The following is a 6,292-nucleotide window of genomic DNA, read 5'->3' on the forward strand; positions in this document are numbered from 1 at the left end:
AGGGCTCTGCAATATGTTTTCTGCCAATCTCTACGTGGAGGGTTTTGGATGTTACACGTAACTTCTTGAACACTGGTTCAGTAAAAGGTTGATTATCCCATTATCAGTGCTAATACTGCAGAATAAATGACTCACACAGAATAAGTGACAGGGGCAAAATATCCAAAGGACTCTTCAATATCTTTGAAAAGCACAACGTGCTATTATTGTAGCTAGCACACTTGGATGCATGTGATGCAGCCGAGATTATTACTACCCATGCACTTGTTGCAGCTCTGAAACACTGCTTGCTTTGTGTGTCCCTTGTTTTCTAAGAGTGATGACCTCAGCCTGATGAAATGTGTTTAAAAAATCACTGCCTTGTTTTGTTCACACTTTTCCTCATTGTTGACAGCGAGCTGCTCATCCTTTGCAGTGTATACCGTCTCTTGACATCAAGTTTGGCCTGTCTGCCCTCAGCTGCCATTCCCCTTGATTCACAGAAGTTATACCTATACATGATACAAGAAATATTGAAGACATAAGAAATGGGAAATAAAAATGGAAACATTGCACTCACAAAGTCAATTTGTGGACATCCAAAAGGCGTTTTGTGTAAAGGTATGATGGTACCAACATTTTAATTTGAAAATGAGGGAAATTGCAAACAATCAGTAATATACTGAAGAATTCGTATTACATGCAACTTCATGCGCCAAAATAATACAGTGTACCTGAATCATGAAGGCCTGAATACTACTGTCAGGATATGTAGAGCATTTTCAGTTTTCAGGGGGCTTGATAAAGAGATTTGAATGTCTTAACTCTTTATCAAACATAATATAAGCCATTGCTGTACAAAACATTCCTTTCATTATGGGTAACTTTGTGTTATGTAAATTTCAATGCATCATTTTTGCTTATAATTTTGTATGAACTGCTGCGAAGTCTTCTTTACTCATTACTATGCCATGCTGTACATTTTCTTGTTCAGTAGGATGAAGTCATTGTACAAGTATCCTCAAATGAGACATCACATCAGAATTTATCCTAAAACAATAATGACAGATTCCAACAAATCAATATATTCACATTTCAAGCTGAGAGGTTCTACAAATTTCATTCTCTCTCTTTTTATTATCGTACAATGTACAATGTTCACTTACTGTCTGTGTGCACTGGCTGGAATTCTCATGCTGGTGTGAGTCTCGGTCTTGAAGAAACATGGTTTTTCTCCTCTTTTTCTTCCTTTCCCTGCTGATAGAACAGATAAAATTGTCTCATCGTGCAGAAGTACAAAAGAGCAATGAGAATTTGCAAAATTACAACCAAACAGTGTAGGAACAAAATGGACATTGATGTTTAGAAGCAGGCACTTTTTTCTTGATATTACAATAATGTTGGAACACTCTTTGAACTGCTTTCATATCCTCCCCTCTGTAACAAATTAACCCTCTATACAGTCATTCACCTTGCATATTAAAGTCAAATAATCACCAACGTCTGCAGTCTTTTCACATCCTCTTCTCTTTATATTCTATTAATTTTAATCTTCATAAGCCAAAATTTCTTGAAGCAGAATCTATTTCTTTAGTCCAAATCAAATCGACTTAGGCACGGTTGACTGTTGACTGCCCATCAATCCATCACCCCCACTCATATTCATATGCAGACATGTACAATATTTTTAGTGCTGTACCGTATACAATGTACATTGCAAATCACACATCCATTAGGCTCTCATGTGTCCTGCCTATTGCAAGCACTCTCAACTTGTTTCCTCATCTCCCAAATCCGGAGGTCACTGTGACGTGGTGCTTGGGTAGGCCTATGGGGTTACATACAACTACACTATAGGGTGGCACACACCTGGTATTAGAGTATGGTACTATGCAAATTCTGGTATCTAATTGGTAAGTGTCCATAAATACCATTTGTTTAAATGCATTCTAACAAGGCCTATAAGTATTTGTTCTTTCCACAAACAAAAAGAGCATAAAGAATTGTTGTACTCATGGTTATGACTCCATCAAGTAAATCACTTGAATTCCAGGCCTGGGTAGCTTTCATAAGTGTACCCCTTCAACCACTGGCACTTGTTTTCAACAAAAGCACTGACACATGTAAATATTTCTGCTTGGATATCCTACAGTCAGTTTGCTCATCTTATCCGTACGCTTCTTGTCTGAAATGTCAGCCTTGGTGACTATAGACCTATATTTACATACTGTATTACAAAACTTAAAGTTTTACTGGCACTGTTTGATACACTACACTACAGTACTATCATTGCAACTCTGATTACTTGTAGGTACTTGCTATAGAAATGGTTCAATTTCTCCCCCCCCCCTCCCCCCCCAAACAGTAGCCCAACCAGATGCGGTGCGAAGTACAGCGACTGGGACCCTGGGATGCACTTGGCCCTTGTTCGTTTTAAATCCTAGCTTTTTATTGATCCAGCTAGTCAACACTAAATTGCAAGATTTCAATCGATCCGTCCAAATTCCAGAACAGAACAATTCTTAAAAAGCAAGGTCTATTCCACCCAAAGAGGTTCTCCAACCTCTTTGATTCCACCTCCCTGCTCAAAGAAGGTTTTAGACTAACCCCGGGGCGCTGTAGGCTCACACCAATATCAATAACGACACGTCTGTGTAGGGGTCACTGATACAGTTGATACGGTTGATTAATTCTAACCGTTGGACTAAAATAGTGAAATCGTGGAGCACGTACCCTTGGGCCAACTCTTAACTTTCTTTTAAGACCTGCAAAAGTAGAACTTCTACTAGGCCTAGAACCTCTAGGCCCTACCTAGATGTAAACCCCTAGCTAGGTCTAGAAACTAGCCCAAATTACAAATAGGCCTATAGACTATTTTATATACTAATATAGGCCTAACACAGGCCTAGACCACAGAGTCTAATCGAGTGCTTAGGCCTATCAAAAATAAATTTACACATCAATTAAAAAATTCAGCAAGCTTTCGCGTCACATGGACAGTATCACTGCAAAATAACTAGCCCACATGTACAGGAGGGGAATGAGGCCAAGGGGGTAGGCCTAGGGCTATGTAAAATCTAGATGGTTCTGCTAGACTAGAGTATAGACTGTAGGCTACGTAGGGTGCCTACATTGTGTAAGGCGTAGCGTAAGCCTAGCACCTATTCATCGCCATAGCACTCACCAGCACTCTAGGTCTCTACCGATAGCTTCTTATCCTGCTTGAAAGTAGCGGATTTGGATAATGAATCGATAATGAATAGCGTCTAGAGTACTTTCAGAAAGTCTAGTTGACATTGACTTTTTTTTTTTTTAAGCTAGCCTATAGACATAAGAGCCCTGCCTCTGGCAGCAGAAAAAAAGAAAAGAAAAGAAAAGGAGCTTGCCAATGCAAGAAAAAATGCTAACACAAAAAGCTATGTGTGGGACTATGATTGATGTACTGTGTGCCCAATGAGTGGTCGAGACGGCCACAACTCTGTCAGTTATAGGAAACACATTTTCCCATTTTTCAAGAAAATTCTTATAAGAAGTAAGTCTAAGGAACTAGCTCTTTTAAATACAAGACACAATGAGTAAATAATGGGATCAAAATCGACAATTTTTGTAACTTACTCTGTTTCGAATCCCCAACGATCGCACAGCAAACCTCCACCACAGGAGAGACACAACACATTGAGGTATATGGAGTATCTCTCATGCATGCAAAATGCATTGAAAAATGGACAAATTGGCTAGGCTTGTCTTGCCAGTCGCTTTTATAAATACAAAATACAGCAAGGGAGCTTGCAATTAATTGCATCTTGCAATTAATTGCAAGCTCCTTTCTTGCAACAGCAACTTGCAATTGATTGCAAGTTGCAATAGATCTATCTATTGCAAAGTTGCAATAGATATTTGCAATTAATCGCAACTCGACTTTCTTGCAACACCCCCTAAGAGTTCATTTCATCTTTATAATTGCAGAAAGAAGGTCAAGCCATGCTTGAGTTAAGCCCGCCGCACACTATACGACTCACGACTATACGATCTTAGGACCATAAGACCCAGTCGTACGACCTGCCAACGCACACTATACGATCAGACATTACGAGTAGGCTTACGACTGTTCTGTCTTCAGTACATTTTACCAATGAGTAAGAAACCGCGCGCAGTGCAACGCGCTGCGTGCGCTTGCATTTTACTGTATTGTGAATGGCTGAAATGGTCGTAGAAATTCAACATGTCAAATCTCTACGACTGGCGCTAAGACCCAGTTGTACGACTGGAAACTGGCAAGACTGTGACGTCACACTTCCAGTCGTAAGGTCGTACGACCGGTCGGATCGTATAGTGTGCGGCGGGCTTTAGGGATGTATAAAGTTGAAGGAATACCATTAATCCTCTGTGATTAAGATCTATGATCTCATGATTCTAACCTTGAATATTTCCTTCGTTCTCTCTATCTCCCGACCCCTTTCTCTCTTTGTGTGTGTTTTACCGCCATGATGATATCTCGCATTTATGCTTGTTTGATAATATCGACATTGATGACAACTTTTAAGTAATGACATTCCCCCGACATAATATCTATGAATACCTTGCATCGAAAAGGCGCTAAATATATCATTTTGCTAAATCCATCATTTTCAATGGATTTAGCGCCTTTTGGTTGAAAGCTCTTCATAATAAGGGCATTGATTTGGCTCAGTAGGTAGCGCGTCTGCCTTATTTACATCGAAAGGACCCGGGTTAGATTCTAACTGAGGAATGTTGTGTGTGATCATACCGTCCCCTCTAGTATGGACCTACTAAACATGGACTTTCATTGCTTGTTACTTAATTCATGCACTTGTTTCTGTTAAAAGTGGCACAAAAGCATTTTAAACATGCTTTCCTGCTTTGATCTTATCATCACCGCCGACAGCCAGCCAAGATAAAAACATGACGACGCTTTGAAAAATCTAAAAACTACATACGCTGGAGATAGTAATTCTCTGAAATCAAGAAAAATGCATGTGCAGTTGTCGTGTACATTGTCTCTCAAGTAATTTCATTTGCGAAATGCGCGTACTTTACAAGAGAAAGCATTTTTTTTTTTTTTTTTTGGGGGGGGGGGGGGAGGCAGGTTGGTTGTGATTTGTAATCTAATTTTTCCCATTTTTCGCACATGTTCCAGAGTTAACATGGACAGTAACCGTAGATGACATGTATGTCCTATCATTAAGCCATGTTACATGCTTGTCCACAAGTCCACTTCAGTAATTTTCAATTTTGTGACAGGAAAAGTGTCGTGTTTCGGGTTTGCTGCTCCCTTTCATTGGTGTTTCTACAAAGGCAGTTGAGTCTGAAAAGGCCCCTCAGCAAAATAAGACCACAATGAGGGAAATGGTTCTTTTTGTCAGTGACGCGATGCACGATTGAACAACAGTCATTGTCCAAACATTTGAATGTTCTCATTAAGATGCACATTATCAGGCGGCGGCGGTGGTGATGGGATCAAAGAAAGACCTTCGTTTCTAGTCCATGTGTAGAAGTTCCATGCCTCTAGTAAGAGGCAAAACTCTCTGTCCCTCAGATAGGACATAGAATGGAGGTCCTGTGTGTGAGAGAGTCACAACTCATTCACGTAAGCGAAACCCGCTTCATTCATTCATTGAAAAGAACAGGGTTAATAACCCGGTGATGTGGTTCCGCCTTAACTTCCAACTGGATCGACCCCCATACCGGACGAGCTAGTGCAGCTGAATATGGGCTATCCAGTCATCTTCTCAGATTGGGTAAGGAAACAAACAAATATTACAAGGGTAATAACTAAAGACAGTTGACAGATGGATTTGCAGGGAAATATTGACGAAGATATTCAATTATACCATTGCTTCGTTTAAGTCTTTGGTTTCATAAAAATGCAATCCATAGGAGCGTTTTCTCAGTACGTCAGCGATAATTGTCTTCACGATCACAGGAAAAAAAAAAAAAAAACCAGGAGGATGTATCGTGTAATCATGCGTCCAAATAAATGGATCAATATTCTTGCAAGGAATACAGGTGGAATCGCTGCTTGACAGCAAGTGAAACAGAGAGGCAATGGAAATGGACATAAATCCATGTAAGGACATAGTATACTATATAGTATACCTGTACTATACCAGGTGATGAGTAATCGTTTTCCCTCAACCTAAATAGTTTTTTTGAGGGGGACTTTTCTTTCCCTGACATGGCAGTATAATCTCAACTTGATTCGTAAATCAAATTAAATCTTTCCCTCCTATTCGCTCTTCAAAAAATACTCATTTTCAGAAAAAAAAGAGAAATATTCAATGGATAGAAAAAA

At 39.7% G+C, this 6,292-nt stretch overlaps 1 long non-coding RNA gene across 1 annotated transcript; it reads right to left on the minus strand.

Annotated features, from left to right (window-relative positions):
- Positions 1-306: 306 nt before the first annotated feature.
- On the minus strand, positions 307-3,632 carry LOC140239065 (uncharacterized). The gene is made up of 3 exons (XR_011901950.1): positions 3,595-3,632; positions 1,146-1,236; positions 307-491 (listed from the first exon to the last, which is right to left on the minus strand). It is a non-coding gene; the product is annotated as an uncharacterized lncRNA (long non-coding RNA).
- Positions 3,633-6,292: the final 2,660 nt, after the last annotated feature.

This window comes from Diadema setosum, chromosome 15, assembly GCF_964275005.1.
Source record: "Diadema setosum chromosome 15, eeDiaSeto1, whole genome shotgun sequence".
NCBI lineage: Eukaryota > Metazoa > Echinodermata > Echinoidea > Diadematoida > Diadematidae > Diadema > Diadema setosum.